Source organism: Salvelinus namaycush, chromosome 12, assembly GCF_016432855.1.
Source record: "Salvelinus namaycush isolate Seneca chromosome 12, SaNama_1.0, whole genome shotgun sequence".
Taxonomy (NCBI): Eukaryota; Metazoa; Chordata; class Actinopteri; order Salmoniformes; family Salmonidae; genus Salvelinus; species Salvelinus namaycush.
This window is the reverse complement of record NC_052318.1, coordinates 13,704,349-13,721,367: the sequence shown is the minus strand read 5'-3', so window position 1 is coordinate 13,721,367 and position 17,019 is coordinate 13,704,349.

The window sequence follows — 17,019 nt, the reverse complement described above, 5'->3', positions numbered from 1 at the left end:
AAAATTATGATCTTTGTCCCCATGTGCAGTTGCAAGCCGTAGTCTGGCTTTTTTTAATGGTGGTTTTGGAGCAGTGGCTTCTTCCTTGCTGAGTTGCCTTTCAGGTTACGTCGATATAGGACTCGTTTTACTGTGGATATAGATACTTTTGTACCTGTTTCCTCCAGCATCTTCACAAGATCCTTAGCTGTTGTTCTGGGATTGATTTACTTGCGTACTATTATTTGTACAGATGAACGTGGTACCTTCAGGCGTTTGGAAATTGCTCCCAAGGATGAACAAGACTTGTAGAGGTCTAGGCTGATTTCTTTTGATTTTCCCATGATGTCAAGCAAAGAGGCATAGAGTTTAAGGGTAGGACCCGAAATACATCCACAGGTACACCTCCAATTGACTCAAATGATGTAAATTAGCCTATCAGATTTTTCTAAAGCCATGACATCATTTTCTGGAATTATCCAAGCTGTTTAAAGGCGCAGTCAACGTAGTGTATGTAAACTTCTTACCCACTGGAATAGTGATACAGTGAATTATAAGTTAAATAATCTGTCTGTAAACAATTGTTGGGAAAATTACTTGTGTCATGCACAAAGTATATGTCCTAACCGACTTGCCAAAACTATAGTTTGTTAACAAGAAATTTGTGGAGTGGTTGAAAAACGAGTTTTAATGACTCCAACCTAAGTGTATGTATGCTTCCGACTTCAACTGTATATGGATGAGCGATGGCCATGCGGCATATGCAAGATGCAATTGATGGTATGAAATACAGTATATACATATGAGATGGGTAATGTAGGATATGTATACAATATTCAAGTGGCATTATTTAAAGTGATTAGTAATACCTTTATTAAATCCATTTATTAAAGTGGCCAGTGATTTGGGTCTGTAAGTTGGCAGCAGCCTCTCTATGTTAGTGATGGCTGTTTAACTGTCTGATGGCCTTGAGATAGAAGCTGTTTATTAGTCTCTCGGTCCTAGCTTTGATAAACCTGTACTGACCTCGCCTTCTGGATGGTAGTGGGGTGAGCTGGCAGTGGCTCGGGTGGTTGTTGTCCTTGAGGATCTTTTTGGCCTTCCTGTGACATTGGGTGCTGTAGGTGTCCTGGAGAGCAGGTAGTTTGCCCCTGCTGATGCGTTGTGCAGACCGCACTACCCTCTGGAGAGCCTTGCGGTTGAGGGCGGTGCAGTTGCCGTACCAGGCGGTGATACAGCCCGACAGGATGTTCTTGTGGATCTGTAAAAGTTTTTGAGGGTTTTAGGTGACAAGGTGAATTTATTCAGCCTCCTGAGGTTGAAGAGGTGCTGTTGTGTGGGTGGACCATTTCAGTTTGTCCGCGATGAGGTGTTAGCACAGTTGTTGACTTCCAAGACCTGCACTTTTATTGGTCAGTCTAATCTTACTGGCTTAGCCATCTGGTTGCATCCTGACTACACACTCAGGAAGGAAGTGAGTGAGAAGAAGGTCTATTCCCAAATTGACCGCTAGACCCTACACCCTATGCACTTGTGGAGATCTGAGATCTCACATTTGCTGTTGATAAGCTACAGTAGGTGGAAGTTTCACCATAGTGCTTATACCAATCAAATACTCTCAGATCTCCACAAGTGCATAGGAGGTAGGGTCTATGGGTCCATTTGGGATTGGGCCGAAGACAGAGGAAAGGGCCGGGTTTTAGCCTGACTACACAACCAGAGAGACAGAAGGATGGAAAGAGAGAAAGTGAGTGAGATGAAGACAGAGGAACGGGAGAGCTCTTGTTTTCCCTTGTGACAGGATGATTCAGTCAGCACACATTGATTGTGAGGGTGGAGGGGGTTTGAGAGTGGGGTGGGTGGTGGTGGAAATAGTAATTCAATCTGATTATGGTCTTTGGATGATACTGTAAATGTTGTACTTAGAGTAGAAATCCCCTCTGATCTTTGCAAGCCGTGAGGGCGGGTTCATTTGAATCCGCTTCCCGCCGCCGTCTGAGCTAATGCGTCTGACTTAATGCACGGGGCTAATAAGACATTATTTACCAACATTATGAGCTACAGTACATGTCAGTTTGAGTCTGCCATGTTTAATATATGCATCTCATATGGTTATTGTTGGCACTCAGTCGTAATTGCTCTCTCTCATATAATGCTCTATCCTTAACCATGGTACTGAATTGCCACTATTTACTTGCGTAAACTCACTTTCCTGGCCACCAGTTTGGCTTACTTCAAATCACAATCTGCTCTATTGGATTCTCTGAGAAGTTCACATTTTATAGCAAGTACTTGGTTTTTATGTGTAATCTTGCAAGTTTTTTTTATGGAAATCCACATTTCAAAATGTTTTTGTTAGCCTTAAGATGCTTCCACTATCACATTCTGTTTTTAGTTCGGTTACTGGATAATAATATAAATATATATATATTATAAACTGGGTGGTTCGAGCCCTGAATGCTGATTGGCTGACAGCAATGGTATATCAGACCGTATACCACGGGTATGACAAAATAAATATTTTTACTGCTCTAATTAGGTTTGCAACCAGTTTATAATAGCAATAAGGCACCTCGGGGGTTTGTGGTATATGGCCTATATACCACTGCTAAGGGCTGTATCCAGGTACTCCGCGTTGCGTTGTGCTTAAGAACAGCCCTTAGCTGTGGTATATTGGCCATATACCACAACCCCTCGTGCCTTATTGCTTAATTATAACATCTGACACTAATAACTAGGGAATGGCAAATTATTTTTTATCATCCAGCTCATCTGTCTTTTGTCTTACAATACTGTTGTGACTTGACAACTGTGTTGATACCACTGTATTAGTGTCAGACAAATTGATTCCCTTATTTATCGGCTAATCCAGACCATCATCCAACAGCAGCTAGCACATAATGTGTTTCTCCCAAACCATCCCAAACTCATGTCAAATATAGGTTTTCAGGCAATCAGCATCCAATTGATTTGGAATTCAGCTTTCACCAATTCAGTCTGGACCTAATGATTGAATTAATATCGAGGGAGTAAAATGTACCCGCAGAATGACATGATTTGCACTTCATAGACTCCCACATGACGTCTCGTGCCTTGCAGGATCACCACAATCACCCACCAATTTTTGGGAGGCTGCAAGTCGATGGAAAACTCATTTATTTGCATGATAAGAAATGCAAAATGCCTGCATTGACTGCAGTCTAGACATCACACAAGGTGATAACAAGCTTTTGATGTAGATCGTTAAGATGCCTGCACACCAGGCACTCTCTGACAGCTCAGCAGTGGACAACATCCTCAGCATTCAAGAGGGTGTGATGTTTGAATACAGTACACTGTACCCGGAATGGAACTGGCTATGTACTGTGTAAAATGATAATAATTGTCAGTCATATAGGTTGAGTGTAGTTTGTTTAGTTAATCTTTAAGAAATACAGCAGTTAAGGTTGAAGTTGTAAATTTAACAAAAAGTTCTTGAGATGTAAACTTCTAATCCGTCTAATATTTCGAAAGTTGTACTGTTTGTACAATTCAAAATGAAAGCACATATGTAATTCATTCCTATAACCTGCTTTTTGAATTCAGGACATCTAATTGTTTAGCTGTAAATTGCAGGTAAGACCAATTAATAACTTATGAGCAACAATTTTTATACATATCTTGGACTGACATTTTTTTTTTGTAGTATCCCCCTAAAATCTCTTTTAGTTTTGGGTAAAACGGGCTATTAAGAAATGTTGAGACATCTAAATGGTCTCTTTGGCACTAAATCAACCCCACCTTGAAAGGCCTGGGCTTTGTACTTTGGGCCAGAGCTGAGGATCCACATTGAAACTTCTCTTAAATGAAAGATCTCAGAGATTTATTATGGCTGGTGTAGCGCAAATCCTTGGCATGGAGGTAGTCCAATACACCAGTGGAGGCTTCTCAGAGGAGGACCATCCTCCTCAGTGAAATGAAATAAAAATGGTTAAATATTAAAAAAGTTATAATTTTTTAGGTAAAACTATACTAAATATATTCACATCACCAAATAACTGATTAAAATACACTGTTTTGCAACAGAACCCTCTAGGGTAGCACCATAGTGTAACCGGAAGAAATATATTTTCCGTCCTCCTCTTAGTACACATTTATGACGACTTAGTACATTTATGACGACAATTATGACGACTTCCAGAGGCCACGTTCCAACCCATCAGAGCTAATGCAGAATGAACTGACATGTAGTCTATTCAATCAAAGTATCAGATAATTAATCTAGTACTGAAAGCATAGCACTGCAGTGCATAAAGTGTGGTGACTCAGAGAAAGACAATAAGTAGTTGAACAGTTTTGAAAAATTTTCTTTAAAAATAAAGAAGCACCAGAGAGAGAGAGCTAGATAGCTATATTTTGTGACCAATACAATTTGATTTGATGTTGTTGTATTTTTCTTCTTCGTTTACCTTTCACTTACCTAACTAGCAAATTGCAGTTAATTTAGGCTACTCCACAACGTGACTCAAACAGAGAAGAATGCTATTTATGTTAGCTAAGGCTATCCAACACTGCAACTCTTCCAAGTTAAGGTACGCTTTCGGTTTTATACATTTATTGTGTAATTGTTAAACTGTTTGCTGTAAACTGTACTGTGTGATTGTATACATGGATTGGATTGTGGGTTTACTAACGCGTTAGTTCATGTAGCTATGTTCACTATGACGTTAGCTAATATAGTGACAACGATGTAGGCTGTGTAGCGGTTATGGTATGAAGGTTTGGCTTGTTGAGTTTTTTTTGCCTGGTCACAGAAAGCTGTTGTGTTGTGCACTGAAGTCCAAGCGAAAGGACAAAGGTTAGAGTAGGAGAACACGTAGATGCAAGAAGGAATTATACAATGAGCGAAATGAGGATGCAGTATGTGGCTGCTATGAAAGGGAACTGTGTGTGTGGGTAATCAGGGGTGTATTCATTCCACCGATTCTGTTGCAAAATGTTTCTTAAACGGAAGCAAACGAAACAGGGATGGACCTACCTGAATTTTTCCAATAAACTGTAGTTTTTGTTTAGTTTTGCAACTGTTTCGACTAATGATTACACCCCAAGTCAGCTAGACGCAGGCAAAAGTGTGCAAGGGACTATTAAATGTGACACTGCCTGTCACCTAGATTACTCTAATTTGTTATAAACTTTAATTTATAGGCTAGGTTGTAGCAACCTCATGATGGGTATAGGGCAAATTCGAGTATCATGTAGTAGCCTAAACCTATCGATGTTACATTGAGCTGGGTAAATGGAATATGAATGTGCTGTAATAGAAATAAGGCCATGCTCATAAAAAATAAAATTGTCCTCTGTAATCTTAAACGGTACCGACCGCCACTGCAATAAACAGAGAGAGCCTGAGCTTTCTGTCTTTAGAACATCAACAAAACGAGGCTTGGCTGCAGATTAGAGACAGGCACAAAGAGAATATTCTGTCTGGTAGAGATATGAAACTCCTATCTGAGGAACAGTTGGCCAATGCAAATATTGTAGGCCCATTTTACAGGAAGACCACAGAGCAATAAAGATTTGGAGGAAAGGGAGGGGAGCAGTGGGCCAAATAGGACAAGATAGGGGTCCTGACATCAAGCCAAGTAGTGTTGTTTAACTCCCTAAATCAGTCTTTGCTATACGCTGAAAAATCATGAGACGGAGGTAACAGTACTAATACCAAACTCACCAAGTACCAATTCAATGTTTACGTAAAGGTTTTGACTCAACAGCGTATTCTAACACGATAAGGATCTATATTTTGCCAAAATAGAGGGAGAAAACATTCTGATGCCTTCATTGACAAACCATAGCATCGGGGAAAAAACAACTAAAATGCACATATTTAAAGTTTGGAAACCACAGCTGTTCCAGAGATTGATGGGGTAGTCGCCCCTCCTTGGTAGTGCTGATAAATTCCGGTTAGGTGGTCCCCAGCTGTGGAAGCGATTGTGACTGTGGTGCTGACACTGGCAGGCTGCAGACAAACACAGCTGGTGACATGGATGGATTACAATGCTAGAAAGGTGATACATTCTACCATAATGAAAAAAGCTCTACTACTCTAACACACTGTACCGTTTGTTCACAGATGTGTATGGGACTATTTGTGACCTTATAATACTCCAGCTGTGTGGCTATTGCTTTGACTTGTTCGCGTTACAGAGTAGGCTCAAGTCTATCAGGTGGTTAATCGACAGTAGAATTATGCAAATTATGTTAACTTTTTGTCCAGTTCTATCATACAATTGTTTGTCAGCAACAGATGTCTTGCATTTTAGGAGCGGCAGAAGCCTTTGATGCCTCTCTGATGTTGGTGACATTTTTATCTGAAAGAAACGGGTTGCTAATTCTTTGTGAAAATCAATTTAACTGCTTATTTGGCAGTCATTTACAGTGGCTGTTCTCAGGAGACTATGTTTGTTTACCTGTTAGAAGTGGCTTTTTAATGTGTCTATCTTCTGGCTGTATCTTCCCGGCTATCTATAAATTCTTTCTTGTTCTTTCTCAAGTGGACAAAATGCTAGTAGTGCAGCAGCCTATATTGTCTGTCACAATGTCATCACATCAAAGTACTTCGATTGGCGCTTGCGCCAAGACAGCAAATACATGTTCCATACCTCTCTAGCTGCCTTTGCCTGGGTGCTCTCATCCATTTATCTGGCTTTTGTGACTCAGGAGACCCCGAAGGGGCCTTGGCTGGGACTTATTAAAGGACTTATCAACATAAAGGGTTAAAGGTCGTGTACCCATGCAGTGACATTCACGTCGTAATGGTGACGAGAGACCTTGACATACTTTGTTTACGAATGGATCAGACTTTTTACAAACTTTCTTGGATACAACATTATTGTCCTTGAATGTGGAGCTGCTGTTGTATAAGCTTTAACGTCACAAAACAACTAACTATTCTAGAGGTTATAGTTTTGAAAGGTCACTGCAAAGAATGCAGAAGTAGGCTGTAGAAGCCATTATGTCTGTAACCCCATACATAATTTATATTGGACCGTTTTTAGTTGTTCTGAGGGAATAGTCTAGATGTTTTTGAATATTTATTTAAACATTTGACAATGACTGTTCATTGTACAGCAACCTAAATCTGACTTTAGTATTTGGCCAAAAAAGAAGAACAAATGAGCTACTTAAAACAGAAATATACGCAGTTTTCTACTACACATCTGGCAACAACAATACCACAACAAATGGTAGAAGGAAGTAGAATCAATTAGTTGGCCGAGGGAAGTTGTTAAGCAGGAGTCCGTGAATAGGAACAGGTCAAAGGTCACGGTTGAAACTCACATGGAGTGTTGCCGTGGCGACGCGAAAGATCCATGCAAGTTCTGACAAGGTTGCTCAGCAAAGGCATCTGGAGCGGTGCTCATTAACGTGCACCTTTTCATTGTCTCTCCCCTCAAATCTCCAAGGAAGCCAATTAGCTGCAGACCAAACACGTTTGCTTGACAGGGCCATGCTAGCATGGCAGGGTAAAGCACAGATAATCTACAGGCACCAACAAAAGGCCCCACATTGCACCTTGACCACATCAACCACACATCCCCAGTGTTACATGAGCCACCACCCCAGCAGTTGACGGACTCACTTTTCCAAAATATTACATATTTTCTCATGATCATATCTATAAATGGCTTACAATATGCAGTAATTTCATATACAGAGGTGTTTATAATTTTTTTCTCCCTATACCTTAAAGGCCCTCAGATTAATTTGTAGACATTCTTGAATTACAATTGTTTATTTAATCAATTTGTAGCAATGAATGCAATAGGGCTTCACATCAGTAGTGCTAGTCTTGGGATTTCACTTTCTCTGCACTGTCTTTGAATAAAAATTATTTAAATCCTCGCTAATTATCATGTGAACAGATGGTCCTAAGTCAACATTTCCCAAGCTTGGTCCTGGGGACGCCAAGGGGTGCATGTTTTGGTTTGTGCTCTAGCACTACACAAATGATTCAAATAATGAACTAATCATCAAGCTTTGATTATTTGAATCAGCTGTGTAGTGCTAGGGCAAAAACCAAAATGTGCACCCCTTGGTGTCCCCAGGACCGAGTTTAGGAAACGCTGGCCTATGTGTTGTAATGGAGGTTTGGACAGTATCCAGATTTTTTCTCATCCCGGGATTTACAGTATTACCAGCATAGTACACAAGGGGGATCGCAAATAAATTCAAGAAAAGCCCATTACATTTTTTCTTGAACCTTTATTTAACTAGTCAGTTAAAGTCCGTTCAGAACAAATTCTTATTTACAATGACGGCCTAGGAACAGTGGGTTAATTGCCTTGTTAAGGGGCAGAAATACATATTTTTACCTTGTCAGCTCGGGGGTTCGATCCAGCAACCTTTTGGTTACTGGCTCAACGCTCTAACCACTAGGCTACCTGCCGCCCCATTGGGCCTCCTATTACCAGAATGTTAACAAAATTAGCCCAAACTAATAGCGAAATCACAGACGCTGTTAACTAAATGCTAACGAGCTAAAATGAACAAACTAATTGCAAAGTCAGGCAAATCCAGCTCATGAAATTATACAAGCATAGCTAGTAGCTACAGAATGTAATTTTTGTTGTGTGGACATTTACAAGAGAAAGTTTGTGAGAAAAATTGTGCAAATGAACAAAGTTCTGAGTATGGCAACTGTACAGATAAATCATCCAGAGCTCTTTGACTTTGGGTAGGAAGCTATTATAAGATACACTACATGACCAGAAGTATGTGGACACTTGCTTGTCGAACATCTCATTCCAAAATCATGGGCATTAATATGGAGTTGGTCCCCCCTTTGCTGCTATAACAGCCTCCACTCTTCTGGGAAGGCCTTCCACTAGATGTTGAAACATTGCTGCGGGGACTTGCTTCCATTCAGCCATGAGCATTAGTGAGGTTGGGCACTGATATTGGGCGATTAGGCCTGGCTCGCAGTCAGCATTCCAATTCATCCCAAAGGTGTTCAATGGGGTTGAGGTCAGGGCTCTGTGCAGGCCAGTCAAGTTATTCCATACCAATCTCGACAAACCATTTTTATATGGATTTCGCTTTGTGCTGGGGGGCATTGTAATGCTGAAGCAGGAAAGGGCCTTCCCCAAACTGTTGCCACAAAGTTAGAAGCACATAATCATCTAGAATATCTTGTATGCTGTAGCCTTAAGATTTTCCTTCACTGAAACTAAGGGGCCTAGCCCAACCCAAAACAGCCCCAGACTATTATTCCTACTCCACCAAACTTTACAGTTGGCACTATGCATTCGTGCAGGTAGTGTTCTCCTGGCATCCTCTAAACCCAGATCCGTCTGTCGTACTGCCAGATGGTAAAGCGTGATTCATCACTCCAGAGAACGCCTTTTCACTGCTCCAGAATCCAATGGCGGCGAGCTTGTGCTGTTCTTGTGTTGACGTTGCTTCCAGAGGCAGTTTGGAACTCGGTAGTGAGTGTTGCAACCGAGGACAGACGATTTTTATGTGCTACGTGCTTCAGCACTCGGCGGTCACGTTCTGTAAGCTTGTGTGGTCTAGCACTTGCCGGCTGAGCCGTTGTTGCTCCTAGACGTTTCCACCTCACAATAACAGCACTTACAGTTAACCGGGGCAGCTCTAGCAGGGCAGAAATTTTACGAACTGACTTGTTGGAAAGGTGGCATCCTATGACGGTTCCACTTTGAAAGTCACTGAGCTCTTCAGTAAGGCCATTCTGCAATGTTTTCTATGGAGATTGCATGGCTGTGTGCATGATTATATACACCTGTCAGCAACGGGTGTGGCTGAAATAGCCGAATCCACAAATTTGAAGGGGTGTCCACATACTTTGGTATGCAGTCTTTAGACCCCTTGACTTTTTCCACATTTTGTTACATTACAGCCTTATTCTAAAATGTATTAAATACATTGTTTTCCTCATCAATCTACACACAATACCCATAATGACAAAGCAAAAACAGGTTTTTAGAAATGTTAGCAAATTTCTAAAAAATAACGTATTTACGTAACTATTTAGACCCTTTGCTTTGAGACTCGAAATTGATCTTATGTGCATCCTGTTTCCATTGATAATCCTTGAGATGTTTCTAAAACTTGATTGGAGTCCACCTGTGGTAAATTTAATTGATTGGACATGATTTGGAAAGGCACACACCTGTCTATGTAACGTCCCACGGTTGACAGTGCATATCAGAGCAAAAATCTGTGAGGTCAAAGAAATTGTTCGAAAAGCTCAGAGACAGGATTGTGTCGAGGCAGAGATCTGGGGAAGGGGACTAAACATTTCTGCAGCATTGAAGGTCCACAAGAACACAGTGCCCTCCATCATTGTTAAATGGAAGAAGTTTGGAACTGCCAAGACTCTTTCTAGAGCTGGCCACCCGGCCAAACTGAGCAATCGGGGGAGAAGTGTCAGGGAGGTGACCAAGAACCCAATGGTCACTCTGACAGAGCTCCAGAGTTCCTCTGTGGAGATGGGAGAACCTTCCAGAAGGACGACGATCTCTGCAGCATTCCACCAATCAGGCCTTCTCCTCAGTAAAAGGCACAGTGCAGCCCACTTGGAGTTTGCCAAAAGGCACATAAAGACTCCCAGACCATGAGAAACAAGATTATCTGGTCTGATGAAGCCGAGATTGAACTCGTTGGCTTGAATGCCAAGCGTCACGTCTTGAGGAAACCTGGCACCATCCCTACGGTGAAGCATGGTGGTGGCAGCATCATGATGTGGGGATGTTTTTCAGCGGAAGGGACTGGGAGACTAGTCAGGATCAAGGGAAAGATGAACGGAGCAAAGTGCAGAGAGATCCTTGATGAAAACCTGCTCCAGAGTATTCAGAACCTCAACCTGTGGAGAAGTATCACCTTCCAACAGGACAACAACCCTAAGTACACAGCCAAGACAACACAGTAGTGGCTTCGGGACAAGTCTCTGAATGTCTTTGAGTGGCCCAGCCAGAGCCCGGACTTGAACCCTATCTAACATCTCTGGAGAGACCTGAAAATAGCTGTGCAGCAATGCTCCCCATCCAACCTGACAGAGCTTGAGAGGATGTGCAAAGAAAAATGGGAGAAAATTCCCAAATACAGGTTAGCCAAGCTTGTATCGTCATATCCAAGAAGACTCGATGCTTTAATCTGTTGCTGTTTGTAGAAAGGATCCCAAGTCACAAAACACATTGCATAAAGACTGTGCATCTCTCCTGTTTCTCAGGAGAATCTTGAGAACACCTTAAGCCCTCCAAATCCCTAGGCCCAGTTTTTCAAAAGTTGTCTATCGTATAGGATTAAATGCATAGAAATAGAATGAATAGATAGGACGAATCATTGACTTGAATGGGGACTCTCGTTCTATTCATTCATTCTATTTCTATGCATTTAATCCTATCCGATAGCTAAAATCCAGATAACATTTGAAAAACTAGGTCCTGGTGATCTGAGGAAAAGAGTGGTGGTGTGAAGGCGAGGAAGGGATGAGAGCAGGCTTAGCCCAGTATTATTTCAAAACACTGGCTGTTTCTCAAATGGCACCCTATTACCTATGTAATGTACTACTTTTGACCAGGCCCAGTCACTGCACCAATACCACCTGGATGTAGTTAACTTTCCAATAAAAGTTTGAGGGTGCACACTTTACATTAAAGGTTTGTTAAGAGTTTAAGTAGTAGGCTAATAGGCTATTATTCATTAGTGTATAAGCACATATATAACTCATTGGTTGAAAATGTGATTATCATGCTGATGCTGGACAAATTTATAAGATGATGTGCCTACCTTGTTTTATTTTTTCTACTGATAAACAAATTAAAAAAGACTAAAGTACTTTGGCTGCATTTACACAGGCAGCCCAATTGTGATGTTTTTTTTTCAGTCTTTTGACCAATCAGATCAGCTCTGAAAATATCTGATGTGAAAAGATGTGTGATTGGTCAAAAGACCAAATAGTGGAAAAAAGATTAGAATTGGGTTTCCTGTTTAAACGCAGCCTTATAGACCCTTTACAAACCCATTAATGTATACCTTCATGTAAAGTGCTAATGTGAGCAATATTTGATCAGCTGATAGTATGTGGTTCAATATTTTGCGGTGCATGACCTGCCACAATATTGAACAGCATGTCCATTTCCAGCCACCTACATCTCGCTCATCTGCTAAATCACCCTAACATGCAGTGTGCTCAGCCCCCTAGCATACAGTGTGCTGAGCCCCCTAACATAGTGTGCTGAGCCCCCTAACATACAGTGTGCTGAGCCCCCTAACATACAGTGTGCTGAGCCCCCTAACATACAGTGTGCTGAGCCCCCTAACATAGTGTGCTGAGCCCCCTAACATAGTGTGCTGAGCCCCCTAACATAGTGTGCTGAGCCCCCTAACATACAGTGTGCTGAGCCCCCTAACATAGTGTGTTGAGCCCCCTAACATAGTGTGTTGAGCCCCCTAACATAGTGTGTTGAGCCCCCTAACATAGTGTGCTGAGCCCCCTAACATAGTGTGCTGAGCCCCCTAACATAGTGTGCTCAGCCCCCTAACATAGTGTGTGCTGAGTCCCCTAACATAGTGTGCTCAGCCCCCTAACATACAGTGTGCTCAGCCCCCTAACATACAGTGTGCTCAGCCCCCTAACATACAGTGTGCTCAGCCCCCTAACATACAGTGTGCTGAGCCCCCTAACATAGTGTGCTGAGCCCCCTAACATAGTGTGCTGAGTCCCCTAACATGCAGTGTGCTCAGCCCCCTAACATGCAGTGTGCTCAGCCCCCTAACATACAGTGTGCTCAGCCCCCTAACATACAGTGTGCTGAGCCCCCTAACATACAGTGTGCTCAGCCCCCTAACATGCAGTGTGCTCAGCCCCCTAACATACAGTGTGCTGAGCCCCCTAACATAGTGTGCTGAGTCCCCTAACATACAGTGTGCTCAGCCCCCTAACATACAGTGTGCTCAGCCCCCTAACATAGTGTGTGCTGAGTCCCCTAACATACAGTGTGCTGAGTCCCCTAACATACAGTGTGCTGAGCCCCCTAACATACAGTGTGCTGAGCCCCCTAACATACAGTGTGCTGAGCCCCCTAACATACAGTGTGCTGAGCCCCCTAACATACAGTGTGCTGAGCCCCCTAACATACAGTGTGCTGAGCCCCCTAACATACAGTGTGCTGAGCCCCCTAACATACAGTGTGCTGAGCCCCCTAACATACAGTGTGCTGAGTCCCCTAACATACAGTGTGCTGAGTCCCCTAACATACAGTGTGCTGAGTCCCCTAACATACAGTGTGCTGAGTCCCCTAACATACAGTGTGCTGAGTCCCCTAACATACAGTGTGCTGAGTCCCCTAACATACAGTGTGCTGAGTCCCCTAACATACAGTGTGCTGAGTCCCCTAACATACAGTGTGCTGAGTCCCCTAACATACAGTGTGCTGAGTCCCCTAACATACAGTGTGCTGAGTCCCCTAACATACAGTGTGCTGAGTCCCCTAACATACAGTGTGCTGAGCCCCCTAACATACAGTGTGCTGAGCCCCCTAACATACAGTGTGCTGAGCCCCCTAACATACAGTGTGCTGAGCCCCCTAACATACAGTGTGCTGAGCCCCCTAACATACAGTGTGCTCAGCCCCCTAACATAGTGTGCTGAGCCCCCTAACATAGTGTGCTGAGCCCCCTAACATACAGTGTGCTGAGCCCCCTAACATACAGTGTGCTGAGCCCCCTAACATAGTGTGCTGAGCCCCCTAACATAGTGTGCTGAGCCCCCTAACATAGTGTGCTGAGCCCCCTAACATAGTGTGCTGAGCCCCCTAACATAGTGTGCTGAGCCCCCTAACATAGTGTGCTGAGCCCCCTAACATAGTGTGCTGAGCCCCCTAACATAGTGTGCTGAGCCCCCTAACATAGTGTGCTGAGCCCCCTAACATACAGTGTGCTGAGCCCCCTAACATACAGTGTGCTCAGCCCCCTAACATAGTGTGTGCTGCGTCCCCTAACATAGTGTGTGCTGAGCCCCCTAACATAGTGTGTGCTGAGCCCCCTAACATACAGTGTGCTGAGTCCCCTAACATAGTGTGCTGAGCCCCCTAACATGCAGTGTGCTCAGCCCCCTAACATACAGTGTGCTGAGCCCCCTAACATGCAGTGTGCTCAGCCCCCTAACATACAGTGTGCTGAGCCCCCTAACATGCAGTGTGCTCAGCCCCCTAACATACAGTGTGCTGAGCCCCCTAACATGCAGTGTGCTCAGCCCCCTAACATAGTGTGCTCAGCCCCCTAACATAGTGTGCTCAGCCCCCTAACATACAGTGTGCTCAGCCCCCTAACATACAGTGTGCTCAGCCCCCTAACATACAGTGTGCTCAGTCCCCTAACATACAGTGTGCTCAGTCCCCTAACATACAGTGTGCTCAGTCCCCTAACATACAGTGTGCTGAGCCCCCTAACATACAGTGTGCTCAGCCCCCTAACATACAGTGTGCTGAGCCCCCTAACATACAGTGTGCTGAGCCCCCTAACATACAGTGTGCTGAGCCCCCTAACATACAGTGTGCTGAGCCCCCTAACATACAGTGTGCTGAGCCCCCTAACATACAGTGTGCTGAGCCCCCTAACATACAGTGTGCTGAGCCCCCTAACATACAGTGTGCTGAGCCCCCTAACATACAGTGTGCTGAGCCCCCTAACATACAGTGTGCTCAGTCCCCTAACATACAGTGTGCTGAGCCCCCTAACATGCAGTGTGCTCAGTCCCCTAACATACAGTGTGCTCAGTCCCCTAACATACAGTGTGCTCAGTCCCCTAACATACAGTGTGCTCAGTCCCCTAACATACAGTGTGCTGAGCCCCCTAACATACAGTGTGCTGAGCCCCCTAACATACAGTGTGCTGAGCCCCGTAACATACAGTGTGCTGAGCCCCCTAACATACAGTGTGCTCAGCCCCCTAACATAGTGTGTGCTGAGTCCCCTAACATACAGTGTGCTGAGCCCCCTAACATAGTGTGTGCTGAGTCCCCTAACATACAGTGTGCTGAGCCCCCTAACATAGTGTGTGCTGAGTCCCCTAACATAGTGTGCTCAGCCCCCTAACATACAGTGTGCTCAGCCCCCTAACATAGTGTGTGCTGAGCCCCCTAACATACAGTGTGCTGAGCCCCCTAACATAGTGTGTGCTGAGTCCCCTAACATACAGTGTGCTGAGCCCCCTAACATAGTGTGTGCTGAGTCCCCTAACATACAGTGTGCTGAGCCCCCTAACATAGTGTGCTGAGCCCCCTAACATAGTGTGTGCTGAGTCCCCTAACATAGTGTGTGCTGAGTCCCCTAACATAGTGTGTGCTGAGCCCCCTAACATAGTGTGTGCTGAGCCCCCTAACATAGTGTGTGCTGAGTCCCCTAACATACAGTGTGCTGAGCCCCCTAACATAGTGTGCTGAGCCCCCTAACATAGTGTGCTGAGTCCCCTAACATACAGTGTGCTGAGCCCCCTAACATAGTGTGTGCTGAGTCCCCTAACATACAGTGTGCTGAGCCCCCTAACATAGTGTGCTCAGTCCCCTAACATGCAGTGTGCTCAGCCCCCTAACATGCAGTGTGCTCAGCCCCCTAACATACAGTGTGCTGAGCCCCCTAACATAGTGTGCTCAGTCCCCTAACATACAGTGTGCTGAGCCCCCTAACATAGTGTGCTCAGTCCCCTAACATACAGTGTGCTGAGCCCCCTAACATCGTGTGCTCAGTCCCCTAACATGCAGTGAAACTGCCATTCCTATGAATGCCATAAGTACAGAAAGTAGATTATGTGATCTGATTTGTTTTTGCGGCAAGAGAAGTACAGATGAAGAGGTGGATCCCATTTATTTTGTATTGAGGCCAAGTGGAACAGTGAACAGAACAAGACTGGCTGTCAGATGTACTGCTACAGGCTGGCTAGGAGAGGACGGCATGAGCAGACTACACAGTGTACTACTGTATGTTTTAGTTTCTGTCCAGAAAATCTGGACACTGACCTCTGGCAATGGGTTGTGTTGGCAACCGCACGCAACGGGAAGCAATGTTTCACACTTCAACTCTGTGAAGGATTAACATTACTTGGTCTCCTTAACAGAAACAAACACAGACGCAGACACGCACGTGTGTGTGTGTGTGTGTGTGTGTGTGTGGGGGGGGGGGGGGGGCGTGCGTGCGTGCGTGCGTGCGTGCGTGCATACTGCTCGCTTTGAGGACAATACAGTGCCACCGACACGGCCTGCTACCAAAACCTGCAGGCTCTCCTTCACTGCAGCCAACGTGAGTAAAACATTTAAACGTGTTAACCCTCGCAAGGCTGCCGGCCCAGACAGCATCCCTAGTCGCGTCCTCAGAGCATGCGCAGACCATCTGTCTGGTGTGTTTACGGACATATTCAATCAATCCTTATCCCAGTCTGCTGTTCCCACATGCTTCAAGAGGGCCACCATTGTTACTGTTCCCAAGAAAGCTAAGGTAACTGAGCTAAATGACTATCGCCCCGTAGCACTCACTTCCGTCATCATGAAGTGCTTTGAGAGACTAGTCAAGGACCATATCACCTCCACCCTACCTGACACCCTAGACCCACTCCAATTTGCTTACCGCCCCAATCGGTCCACAGACAACGCAATCGCAATCACACTGCACACTGCACACTGACCTAACCCATCTGGACAAGAGGAATACCTATGTAAGAATGTTGTTCATCGACTACAGCTCAGCATTTCACACCATAGTACCCTCCAAACTCGTCATTAAGCTCGAGACCCTGGGTCCCGACCCCGCCCCTGTGCAACTGGGTCCTGGACTTCCTGACGGGTCGCCCCCAGGTGGTGAGGGTAGGAAACAACATCTCCACCCCGCTGATCCTCAACACTGGGGCCCCACAAGGGTGCGTTCTCAGCCCTCTCCTGTCTCCCTGTTCACCCATGACTGCGTGGCCATGCACGCCTCCAACTCAGTCATCAAGTTTGCAGACGACACTACAGTAGTAGGCTTGATTACCAACAACAACGAGACGGC